The sequence below is a fragment of the Alligator sinensis genome, unplaced genomic scaffold, assembly GCF_000455745.1.
Source record: "Alligator sinensis unplaced genomic scaffold, ASM45574v1 scaffold211_1, whole genome shotgun sequence".
Classification (NCBI taxonomy): domain Eukaryota; kingdom Metazoa; phylum Chordata; order Crocodylia; family Alligatoridae; genus Alligator; species Alligator sinensis.
The window spans coordinates 1,560,735-1,574,371 of NW_005842024.1; the positions used below are offsets into that span (position 1 = coordinate 1,560,735).

General features: G+C 44.4%; 1 protein-coding gene across 1 annotated transcript in view; it reads left to right on the top strand.

The window, feature by feature from the left end:
* Positions 1–13,637, top strand: part of HPGD (15-hydroxyprostaglandin dehydrogenase) — a 60,688-nt gene that overhangs the window by 6,199 nt on the left and 40,852 nt on the right. The window lies entirely within an intron of this gene.

The window sequence follows — 13,637 nt, forward strand, 5'->3', positions numbered from 1 at the left end:
AAGTGAGGTGGTGCAGGCTCCCACCCTGGGGGTTTTTAAGAGGAGGTTAGATGACCATCTTGCTGGGGTCGTTTGACCCCAGTACTCTTTCCTGCCATGGCAGGGGGTCGGACTAGATGATCTGCCCAGGTCCCTTCCAACCCTAGAAACTATGAAACTATATTTAATTTATAGTATTATGCAAAAGTAAGGCTGGAAGGGACCTCAAGAATTTAAATAATCCAGCCTGCTACTCAACACAGGATTATCTCTATTCAAACTATCCCACACAAATGTCTGCCCAACCTGCACATATTAAATTCTAAATAATATAAATCCTATTTAAAGTGCATTGGTGATGCAAAATCAGAATAATTTTTATAGCTGTCATATGCAGTTGTAACTGGAGGCTTGCCTGCTTTGTTATTTATATTAGCTGATCTACATACAGTCTCCTCCTCCCTAGTCTGAATTCCATTATTTTTTGCTTTTATATTTTTCCAACTTTCACCAAAACTACTCAGTGGATTCATCTACATTTAAGGCAAAGCAATAAAATGTGGTGTGAGTTTATTACTCCCAGGCACCACATTTACACATACACCCGGAACAAGCAGTCCTCAACGTTAGGAAAGCAGACTTTCATAAGCTCAGGAGGCATGTTCTTGAGGTCCTGAGAGGCCATGATTTCACAGGGAGAGGAGTTCATGATGAGTGGTTGCTCCTTAAGGAAGCAATCCTAGAAGCACAAGGGGAGTCCATCCCAACCCATAGGAAAGGTGGTAAAAGGGATCAACAACCCCCTTGGCTCAACAGGGAACACATGGACCTCCTACGTCTAAAAAGAGAGACTTATAAAGGATTGAAGCAGGAAACACCACTAAGGAGGAGTATTCTGCACTGATCCGCACCTGCAGGGAGCGAAGTAGGAAAGCCAAGGCTGCAACTGAACTTCAACTGGCTACGCGAATCAAGGACAATAACAAGTACTTCTTCAGATATGTCGGGAGTCAAAAGAAAAACAAGGGCAACATTGGACCCCTGCTAAACCAGCTGGGGCAGCTGTATACTGACATCCAGGAAAAAGCCAATCTGCTTAATGATTACTTTGCATCAGTTTTTCATCAGCCCAAAGGGACCACCCTGCCTAACATGATGTGGGATGACCAGGGTAAGGATAAACATATTCCCACCATTGGCATGGATCTTGTGAGGGAGCATCTTGAGTGGCTGGACCCCCACAAATTAGCTGATCCAGCTAGATTGTACCCAAGAGTGCTAAAGGAACTGGCCAACATCATAGCACAGTCACTGGCAAGCATCTTCAAGAACTTCTGGCACTCAGGCAAAGTACCTGAACATAGGCACCACATTGGCCCTCTTCCAATCTTCAAGAAAGGGAGGAAAGAAGAACTGGGAAACTACAGGCCAATCAGTTTGACTTCAATCCCTGAGAAGATCTTGGAAAAAATTATCAAAGAAACCATTCTTGAAAGGCTAACAGAAGACAACATTCTGAGGGAGTTGGCAGGCTAACAGAAGGCAACATTCTGAGTAAACATGGGTTTGTTGCAAGTATTGCTTGACCAATATCATTTCCTTCTATGACCAGGTGATGCATCACCTAGACAATGGGGAAGAGGTTGATATAATATATTTGGACTTTTAAAAAGCATTTGACCTGGTGTCCCATTATGTCCTCATGGAAAAGTTGGGCAACTGTGGCCTTGACTACTCAACAGTCCAATGGCTGGGGAACTGGCTCCGAGGTTGGATCCAGACAGTGGCTGATAGAACTGAATCAACATGGCACTCAGTGACTAGCGGTGTCCCCCAAGGCTCTGTTCCTAGACCTTTACTCTAATTTCTTTATAAATTATCTGGACTCTGGCATCAGAAGTGGACTGGCTAAGTTTGCTGATGATACTGAACTTTGAGGAAGAGTGTCCACACTTGAGGATAGGCTGGTGATCCAGGCCAACGGTGATAAACTTGCAAGGTGGGCAGATGAAAACCTGATGGCATTCAATATGGAGAAATGCAAGGTGCTCCACCTCGGGAACAAAAACCCACATCACACTTATTGGCTCACCTGTGATTCACTCACTAGCACCATGACCGAAAGAGACTTAAGGGTCATGATTGACCATAAGATGAACATGAGCCACCAATGTGATACTGCAGCTGGAAAGCAAACAAAACTCTGGCTTACACCTAACGATGCATCTCAAGCAAGACCCAGGATGTCATCCTCCCACTGTATTGGCCTTGGTGAGGCAGCAGCTGGAGTACTGCATCCAATTTTTGGCTCCACAATTTAGAAAGGATGTAGAGAAGCTTGAAAGAGTCCAGAAGAGAGCCATGTGCATGATCAGAGGGCAGAGAACACCTGTTCACCAAAGCATCCCAGGGGATGACAAGGTCTAATGGTAACAAACTCCTGCAAGACCATTTTAGGCTAGACATAAGGAAAAACTTCTTTACTGTCCAAGCCTTCAAGGCTTGGAACAGACTCCCCCCAGACAGGGTGCAAGCATCTACTCTGGACACTTGCAAGAAACATTTGGACACTTAACTTGCTAGAATCCTTTGACCCTAGCTGACTTCCTGCCCCTTGAGCAGGGGCCTGGACCAATGATCTTATGAGGTCCCTTCCAGACCTAATGTCTATGAAACTGCACCATGCCGAGCTGGATCAGAGCGCCACAGCTAGCAGGAGTCTAGGAGGTCAGCCTGCCAACCCAGAGCTGCTCTGACCCAAACCACTGTGCTGTGGAGGGTCTGGCTTGGCCACAAGTGTGCTTTAGTGCAGGGGTAGCCAGTAGGCAGCCCCAACACTGAAGCACCCTCCTGCCCTAGCCAGTTGCATCAGCATCTACATGTCCGAGGCTGCAGAGTAAAAAAATCCGTAGCAGGATAATATATGTATTTACAAGTACTGCCCTGCAACAGAGTTAGTTTTCTGTGGTTCAATAGGACTGCATGTGTAGATGTGAGATGTTCACTGTTAGCTAATTAGCCTATTCTGCAATAAACATCCTGGCTAGGGACAGAAGTTACACATAAACCGATTTAAGGGAGCAGAAACTGGTTTAAACCTGTAACAGAACAAGTTCAGTGCACATAAGCCAGTTTCAAAATGTGTGAAACCAGTTTGAGATAAACCTGGTTGAATGTAGTATCAGACTTAACTGATTGAACTCAAACTGGTTTAGGAAACTTCTGTCCCAGAACCCTTCCTGGTTTAAATTATAACAGAGTCCCCCAGCATCCCAGCATGCTCTGCAGCCCTGGTCTGGGCTGTCTGCTACAATGGAGCAGGGTTAACCCCCCCCTTCCCTAGCCAGAGTGGGGGGAGGCAGGAGCAGGGGCATAGCCAAATACTGGCCCTCCTAAGGCGAAGGGGGCAGGGAAGAATTTTTTTCCCCAATCCCTCCCATGTCCAACTAGCACAGACCTGCCAGGCATTGCTTGCTGCTCCAGCAGCAGGGGCATAGCCCCAGCAGCAGCCTGAAATGAACTGGCCAGAAAAGGGGGTTTAATTCCCCGCTTCCTGTCCCATGGACTTGAACTGGGATCTGTCTGGCACTGCCCCCTTACTGCAGCAGTGGCAGGGGTGTGGCTAGACACAGGCCAGAATGACCCCCTGAGGCAGAGGGGGCAGGGTGGGGGTTTATTCCCAAGCCCCCATCCCTGCTGCTGGAGTAGTGAGGTAGTATGACTGTGACGGGGCTGCAACCCCTCTCATCATTTCCTGGAGTGAAAGCCTGTTAGTGGTGGGGGGAGCTGCGCTGCAGGTGGGGCGGTCAGAGCTGTCACAGACTGCGCAGGGTGAGCATGGGGTGAGCACGATATCAGAGCTCAGAGGGGAGGCCGTAGCCACCCTAAACCCCCAAGCACTACTGCTACTAACCCTGCACAGACTGCAGCAGTTCTGCCCACCCCACAGCACAGCCCCCCAGCTGGGAAAAGCCTTGCACTCTGGGAAACCATGAGAGGAGGCAGGGGTGGGGGCATGAGGCTGGCCAGCATGGCCCCCTTAGATGATGGGGTAGGAAGGGGAGTTATTTCCCCGCTCCCTCCAGAGTCTGGTGGAAGGGGCACGGAAAGGGCTTATTCTGCCACCTGCCCTGCACTGGGAGCGATTGGTGGCAGTGGCAACTGGGGCTGGCAGATCCTGGGTGTGGTCTCCCAGGACAGAATGGCTGGAGGTGGGAATAAACCCCCCTCCCTGCCCCTCAGTCTCAGATGCCCATGCCAGCTAGTGTCTGGCTGTGCCCCCATGCCCACTGATGGGGAAGCAGTAGGTGGACCCTGGCTCAGGCCATGGGACAGGGAGGGGGAATTAAACCCCCTCCCTGGTCAGTTCACTTTGGGCTACTGCCAGAGCTTGCCACATCCCTGCCAACACAGCCTCCCTGTAGCTGAAGGTGTGCTCTAGTGCCCCCAGCTCTTGGCCTGAGTGACTGCAGGCATGTGCCTGCATTTCCTCAGTCCAGAGGGAATGTCTGTCACTTGCAAATTGGTTCAATCTAGGCAGATTAGACTAACCCGCAAAGATTGAACCAATTCAGGTTCAGGCTTTTTGAATGTCCATCCCTAGCCCTTGTGTAGACACACCCAGTGAGGACCAAAAGAACCTGGCTGGGAGAAGTAAAACCAGTTTGTGGAAAAAGGGCCCAGCTGAGGTGTGGCAGACCATCCCCTTCCAGTGAAATTAGAAGAGGCTGTCTGGTACCCTAACTCCTAACGAAATCCTAATCCTGTGCTCACCACATCAGTCATTTATTCTAAGTAATAAAATATTCAATTTCAAAGGTAGCAACAGACAGACAGACAGTTACCTTCAAGTTAATTGTAGGGCTTGTTTAGGGGGTTTTTTGGTCAGCTGTACATTTTAGGAACTATAGTCTAATTGTATTTCATTTTAGATTCTTTGTCTTTTTTTAAAAGAAGCTAATATAATAGTGCTATTTCCAATCATTAAGATAATGGGTGTTATTATTTAATCAATATTTACAAGTAAATTAATATTTACAATATTTACATATGTTTAAAAGTCATTGTATATGCTAGAGATTGTACAACTAGCTCTGTGAAATATATCCAATAGCAGATTTTAAAAACTTCACTGTATCTTATGCAATTAATAAGGTGTTCAGTTGGACCCTCATTAGTACAGGTCTTTGGATTCATTGCAAGGCCTGTACGTGTGAGGGTCCAGTCCTAGAAATCGCTGCTCAGTCCCTAAATCCTGGGAAAAGGTTCTGAATTAGTAGAGAAGCATTTTCCATAGGAATTGAGTATTGGTATTGATGTGTACTCTGCCATCTCTCTTCCTGATATAACAACTATAGGAAAATCAAAAACCTGTCTTTAAACACTACAGAATGGTAATTGGGAATTAAAGCAAACAAAAGTAGGTGAATACCTCATGCCTCACCTCTTGCAACTTTGGCAGCATGCTCCACAAAAGACTTACTATTCTATTCATTTAGATATCATTTTATCTATTTGTTATGGGCAGCAATGCATATATCTATAGGGTTAGACTTTTTTGTTTGCTTGTTTGTTTTACATATACTATATACTCCAAAGCACAGTAGCTTTTTAAAAATTGTTTTCATAGCCAAGTAAAATCAGGACATGAGTCCACCAGAATGTCTCATGTTTGTAAGGACTATAGAAATCTGAGTGTACTTGGAAATATATTCTGACCTATTTAAAATTATGTAGTTCACTGAATGAGAAGATTGGGATATTCTCCTTGTTTTAGTGATGTTTCAACCTCCTCTATGTTAAAAAGACCCAGAAAAAATATTTTTTGTTCCAAAGAAGAGGAAAAACTTTAAAGAATAAGGAACAAGCAAATATTATTCTCTTTTAACTTTCATGACACTTTTATATCTTAGCTGTCCTCCTACCCTTCTAATTAATCATTCCTTTGGGTTTAATTTGAACCATCTTCCTCATTCACCTTTGAACTTCTATGTGGGTTCCATAAATTCACTTTCTTAGGTCTAGTATTACCATATTTCCAGTTCTGAAAAAGATGTGTTGAGGGGGAGGTAATATGGTTGTGGGGAGGGGGGCAGTTTCTAACTGTTACAGTAAATAACAAGTATTATTGCCTCAGAAATTAAATTAAAAATTAAAATAAAGCCACAGCCCCACAGCCCTGCTGGTGATCCTTACTTCTGGCCCACAGCCCCTTGGCCCTGCCAGTGTCCCTCACTCCCAACCCACAGTCCTCCACCCGCCTGGGCTATGCTGGTGCATCTCATTCCTGGCCCCTAGACCTCTGGCCCTACCACTGCCCCTCACTCCTGACCCACAGCCTCCTGGCCAGTGCTCTACACTCCCAACCCACAGTCCCCTGCTCCCCCAGTGCTCCTCACTCCTAATCCACAGTCCCCCCAGCCCTGCCAGAGGGGGTCTCAGCTGCCACTGCCACTGCCCCGCTTGGGCTGAAACACGATGGCTGCGGTGGCTCCAGCTCATGCAGGCAGTGATGGAGAGAATCTGGTTTTGGCGTGGGCTGGAGGGAGGAGGTGGGGAGGCCTGTGGCATCTGGAAACCCTCCACCCTGGGCTGGGGCTCTCGCACTGCACCAGGCACCCTGGCCCCAGCTGCCCCACCCCTGTCAACATGGGCACTGACCCCAGTGCCACTGTCTCGGTCACACAACTTCCTGCTGTTCCCAAAGAGTCCCCCTTCCCCACCCTGCAGCAGCTCCATCACCCAGACACCTTCCCCAGCACCAGCAGGCATCCTCTCACCCCCTGCCCCGGCACACCAAACAGTCCCCACACCCTGGCCCTCCAACCCCTGCTCCCCATAGGCTTACCTGTATTCAGCTGCTGGAGTTGCTCCCACCACCCTACCTGGCTGTATGCTGGCCATGTGCACATGCATGCACAGATGCACATAGTGCGCCCTGCCTCCAATCACCCCAACCAGATCCTTGCAAGCTAAACACTGCCAGCCTGCAAGGGGAAACCCACAGTTTCCTCCTTTAAACAGGAAAGTCCATGATTTTCTGCAGCAAACAGAAAACCAGATCCCTGGTAAGCATGCACACTGCTATGGCAAGCCGGGAAATGCAGTTCTACCTGCTTCAATGCTGAAAAAGGACTAGCAGAGCAAAATCTGGACATTTGTTCATATTTCAAAAAACCACTTGAATGGAGATAGGAGGGCCCAAAAAGAGGATATATCTAGGAAAACCTGGATGTATAGTAACTCTACTTAGATCCCTGCAGTTCTCCCTATATGTTTAGGTGATTTTGGTCATAAACATATCTTCAGCTAACTTTAAGATGACTGCTTCTGTACACTGGATGTGTATTCTTTAGTCCAATTAAATTGTGGTTAGTCTTTCTGACCTGTGGGCATCCAGCTGTCATTCTACACTCAAAGTTAATTAAAATAAAGCTGGTAATGTTCCCCTAATCTTTCCCTCCAAAACCTACATTCTGAGTACATTCTCATGGCATTTCCATCAACTTTCCCATCTTTCAGATGCAAAACCTAGGCCCTGACTTTAATACAGCTCTCTCAAAATCACATAACTCCAAGTGGTATATACACTTTATCTTTTTTTTGCTCATTATCCATAAAATTCAGCATTACTTTCTAGGTCACACCTAAAACATACTCTCAATCCCTATCACCTTGTCTTTGATAAATGCCAGACTACCCCACCTGCATACATTCAAAACCCTGCGGCAAAGATCTTTCTCTGGATCATCACCTTGGACCCATCCCTCTGCACCCCTTTATTGGCTCCCTTGCAACAGATTTAAACAATCACACCAATACCCCAAACCTCCTTCAGTTCTCAGGCCAGTGTCAGGTCAGTAATAGGATCTTATCAGGCAATGGGGCTATAGTAACTCTTTAAAAATGTCTTTTTGCAGCCCTATACTTGGGTGTGTCTGACATTCTGCTAGCCAGGCTAAAACAGGAGACAGAGGTTAGTGTTTGGTTTGCAAAATTAATACCATAGTATCATTTGGAATAAAACACAATTGCAGTATTTAAATCTTATGATATGAAAACTGCTGACATCCTTAGTTTATGTATAACAAAGATACGAATTCCATGTTATCAAAGAACTTCAGACTGTCAGGGCTCAACTTATTCTTTACTGACTGTAAGTCAATACTCAATCAAATAACTGTTAAAGAAAGCAAGTCAGTGACACAACCAGCATAAAACCTGAAATAAAATTCCCACAATTTTTTGGGTCAGTTTTCTAGATTTGTTCGCCTTCGTTCCTTATTAATAGATTACATCATGTTATAAAGTCTACTAGGAAGTACAACGTTTGCTGTGATTTATGCCAATGCAACCTCCATGATTTTAATAAGGTTGGTTGGTTAGTTGTGGTGTAAACAGTGCTAGGTTTAACTTACAGTCAATAGCTACAAACACACTGCATGGCAGTTGTATTTCAGTCCCTCCTTGGAGACACTGCTTGATATGTCAGTGATTATTAGATTTGATTAGATTAGATCTACTTTAGCTTGAATAGCAGCTACCAGAATGTGTTGAATTCTGGAAGGTGATAGCAGAATGGAATTTAGATTGTTTTTGAAAGGTGTCATTGAGTGGCGAGATGGTCAGGGGCCTTTGGGAGAGAAAATTTCCTAACCCCCTGGGCTAGATGCCAAAAAAGGATGTAGACAGCTAAAGCAGAACTGAGGTGGAATTTAAACAGCTAAGTCCAAATGAGCAATGGATGAAAACCTTACGCAGCTGCTTAGATGCTGAAGAAGTTACTTAAAGCACTGGGGATGCGTCAGAAAGCATGGGGTCATGTGTCCTCTCTGATTTCTGTGCTGGCAGTGGGCCGCAAGGCATGGGACTACATCCTGGCTGGAGCCAGGGCCTGGCAGCAGTGCAGGTGGCAGTGACAGTGTGATTTCTGCCCCAACAGCTGGGTGTGGGGCTGCAGTCCAGCCAGACCCAACACACATCAGCAGCAGGGGTAGCGGTGGCTCCCAGTTGTGGCCCCCTCCCCGCCCCCCACTGTGGTGGAGGTGTGCCTCCCCACTGTCAGCACTTACATGTTGCCTGTGACTTAAAGGCATTGAAGTACTGCTGCTGCACATTTCCAGAGTGGAACTATCTCGGCATATATATCACACAAGTCCATTTTGCATTCTTAAATAAGACATTACCATGCTTCAGTCCCCTGAGGGGTGCGAGCCTGTTGTTGTAGTCTGAGCTTGCCTAACCTGATTGAGGTAATTCAGTTCAACACTAATCACAACAACCATGGCTACTTCTGTTCAAAAGCCTAGTGGGATGAGGTGGCAATGTCAGTCACCTTTTACATAATAACCACAACCTGTGATGCTTGTGTACTAAGAGAGTGTCCTCATAACTGAGGTACAGAATCAGAACACTTCCTGCTTACTCTCTTTCTTTATGGCTTCATAAATCTTTCAGTCATAGCTGCATAGCAGGCCAGGTTAAACAGGAGGGTTAGTTACTACTAATCCCAGCCTAGTACATAGTTTGGGGATTAGGCTCCTTTTATAGGAGGTGGGATATAAAGTTCTGAATCCCCCTTGGCTGAAGAATGGCTATTCCCAGTCTCCTGCTTCCCAAAGCAAGTGCTCTAACCACGAGGCTATTATGTAAAAGGTATTCTTCCAAGTCTTAAAAGAACAAGAAACTCCCCTATACTTAAATGGATGAGCTTTGTACCTAGAAATAAGTAATAAAAAAAGTCTCAAATAGGTGCCTAACACAGGGCTGCAGGTAAGTGCCTAAATTTGGGAGAAAGACAGGCTTTGAAACACGTTCATCTCTTCAGTGTTTCCTAGTAGCTTGTTTAGGCATCTTCCCACTCAGCATCCTGTCCTGTCTTTTGCAGATCCCTTTCTAACTGTTCAACCCTTTCTTCACTGTATAGAGAACTTCAGCACCCAACTTGGATTTCTGAACCCAACACCTAGAGTTAAGCACCTAAAAATAAGATGTGGTTGCTGAGAATCACAATGCCTAAATCCCTCTTGTGGCTTGACCCCTGACATTTTAGCGGTTCACAGAAAGTGAAAGGTGGAACGCAAAGGAACTGGAAAGAAGAAGGGAAAAAGGAGACACTAGGGTAACTGGAGGAGATGGGTAAATGAGATGTTTACTGCTAACTGACAGACCCAAGTGGGCATATTTTAAGGCAATAAAGGGAAACTGTTGTGGATGGTTCTATATTTTGCACTGCACTCTTAATTTGGGGGTAATCTAAGAAATATCAACCTCTGAAAACATTCCTCATAACTATTGTTAGTTTTAATCATGCAATTTTCAAGCATTTAAATGAAAAATGAGGATTAACTGTATGGGATTATTTGTCCCTCAGAATAACCAGCCAAAACATTTAATTATCAAAACATTGTAGGAAAAGCTTAATATCCTTTCATACATATGATTCCAGATAGTAGCTCCCTGTGGTAGCTGAGATATAATACATAATGAACTTGCAAACCAAATATTGGAGTACACATCAGAAGATAATGCTATGCATGAACTTGTTAACTTTATTCTTAGAGAAAGTAAAGTAAATTAAATTAATTATATGATTTACTATAAATCCAACCACTAGAAAGAGGACTCTGTAATGCAATGTAATCTATAAAGAAATGTCTTTCACCTTTCTGGAAAGAGCTGGGTATGCTTGCTATTGTTGGATGTAGATTATAAAATAAAATGAACCACTAGTTTGATTAAATATGGTATTTTCTAAAGTTGGTCCATTAAAACTGGATGTGGAGTTATAAACATTGCCATTTTATGAGGCTGGAAAAAGGAACACTTATGTTTACCTATTGGATTTCCAGGGATAAGATTAAATACAGAAAAAAACCCACACACATGCTATCCTGAATGTTAGCCATGTTTAATGATGAACTATTTAGTTTCAAGTGAGATGCAGCTTTGGGGCAGTATTTTGTCTCTTATGAAATTGGCTAGATTGAGAATGAATGACAAAGGACCATGTTGTGACAAAGGCTCCAGAAGTACTCGCAGCTAGCTAACGTGCTATAGCTGGAATTCCATTATCTGAATCAGAGGTGTTTGGCTATCTTAGTCTAAAGTCAGGCAAAAAGCAGGGCAGGGTGGCACTTTGGCAGCTGGTTCAGAGAGGCATGAGCTTTTGTAGGCAACAACCTACTCTACTAGATGCAAATCCTAGCTGATAAAGTAGGTTGTTGCCTAATAGTTTGTGCCTCTCTGAACCAGCTAATCTGTAAGGGTAAGGTGCCACCCTGCCCTACCTTCTGTTGATAATTTGTATCATTTGAAATCATGAGCAAAGCATGGACCTTAATGCAGAGTTAACTATCAGCTACAGTGGTGAGTCACAAATCCAGTTTTTCCCACCCTTCACTAAACATATGGTTCCTCACTTCCATGCAAGGCTATGTGTTTGCACCTGTCCATTTCTGTGTATACGTGGAGCCTTCTAATGTCGTCTTTTTACTCCCTCCACTGTAGCAAATACGAGCAAAATCTCTCCGTTAAAGAGAGATTCTCCATTACCATCCTAAACCTGGTTTGGTATCTTTGGTTTAATTTGCTAGAAAGCTTCTCAACAATCTTGTGCAGAGTCAGGTGACTCTTTGGGACTCAGCCAGATTTAACTCATCCATTTCATACAAAAAGCGCATGCAATAGATTCTTAAGACACTCCAGCACTCCATGGGAAGAAGTAGAGTCATCTGTATAGCTATCCAAAAAAATAAAAATTATCACATGGGTGGGTTGTTCAAATAAACCAGAGGATGGCTTAGATCCTGGCTGTTTGTAGAATTTTGGTGGATCCCACTTAAACAACGTTAAATGTTAACAAATTACCACACCATCCCAATTATACAGCTTTAAAAAAAATCAAGGGAGAAAGTTTTATATGACCAAAGGGAAGAATGGAGTTGTTGTCAAATCTGGGTAAAATGCAGGAATTCCTTACCCTGAAGCCAGTGTTTGGTTCACTAGATCATGCCTCCTCTTTTTGGAGAGGTCACTCTGGCTTCTTAGCAAATCCTAGAAGCTGACTGAGCTGGCTGGGAAGGTACTTATTATCTATGGCAGCGTAGGTGGCATATTTCCACAACTCCAAACTGCTCTGGAGCCCTCCCAGAAACACAGCGAATATATCCAGGATTTACACAGTTCCCCAAAGCCAACTCTGGCTGGTTTTATGAAGTCCTTTGAATCATGATCTTTAGGAAAAATCAGTGAAGACTTTCCAGCCTACCAGCTGGATTAAATTAGTTCACAGTTTCAAGGACAAAGGTTACAATAACAAGATCATATGGTAACTTAATTAGATAAAAGAGTTACTTTAATGGTTCTGTCATTATTTGTTAGGGCAACCTAACTTATTTTTTTGGGACTCATGGAAGAAATGCAATCCATACATGCAGACAATGCAGGAACAAATCACTTGCACAGTTCACACAGGACAAGAGGGAGTGGGAGCCAAGCTTTTTAAAAAAGGGGGAGAGGATTGACCAGGCTTGAATGCCCGACAAAAGAAAATGATTTTTGCAACACTATTTGGACTTGGGTTTGACACCTCTTTTATGTGCATGAATATTCTTTTACAGCCCCTGAGGCCTGAAACAGACTCCCCCCAGAGGTGGTGCAAGCACCTACTCTGGACACTTTTAAGAAACATGTGGATATTTATCTTGCTGGGATCCTTTGACCCCAGCTGACTTCCTGCCCCTGGGTCAGGGGGCTGGACTCAATGATCTTAGCAGGTCCCTTCTAGCCTATGAAATCTATGTCCTACTTCTGGCCTTTAGGGGGTTAAGGGACCTGGTACTGTGTGACAGTGGACTGTGATAAATGATTAATAGTCAACACAAACTCTCTCTCTGGTCACTGCAGCTGTTTTGTTCATATTGCAAAAACAATATTTTTAATGGCATTACTTTTCTTTCCACTTCTGAGTGTGGCATGAGGGTGGGGGGCAATCTTGTCTTCTAAGTAACATTCTTTAATAAACCCTGGTGCGGTGAGTCTCTAGAAGCGGCTGGGCCACACTTTTTAAAACTTCAGTTCAGCTTTAAAAAGTCAGCTGTCCACCTGATGGCTTCAATATTGCTCCTGGAGCTGACAGGGCTCCTATTTTCACAGAAGAGGGATTGTGTGCTCAGGCAAGCAGGACTCCCCTTCATTGGGAAACGGCTGCGGCCCAGACTGCTAGATCTGAGGGAAGGCTCCAGTTTCTCTCCTTTATTTTATTTTATTTTTTTTGCTTTTTCTATTCTTTTCATTCTTTTTTTCCTGTTTTTTCTTTCTGTCTGTCTTTTTTCCTTTCTCCTTTTTAATCTTTCTTTCCTTTTCTCTTTTGTTTGTTCTTTTCTTTCTTCCCCTTTTTCCTTTTCTTTTTTCTCTTTTTTCCCTTTCCTTTCTCTCTTTTCTTTTTTCTCTTTCCTTTTCTCCCCTTTTTCTCTTTTTCTTCTTCCCCTTTTCTATTTTATTTTTTCTTTCTTTTGTGCTGTTGCCCCCCCAGCTCTGAACCTTGTTCCCATAGTCCTTCCCCCCGCTGTCAATGTGACCGCGGCCAAGCGCAGCCCCGGGAGCTGCCAAGACTCTTATCAAAGGCCGGCGGTCGTTCTCACGCAGAATGCGCGGGG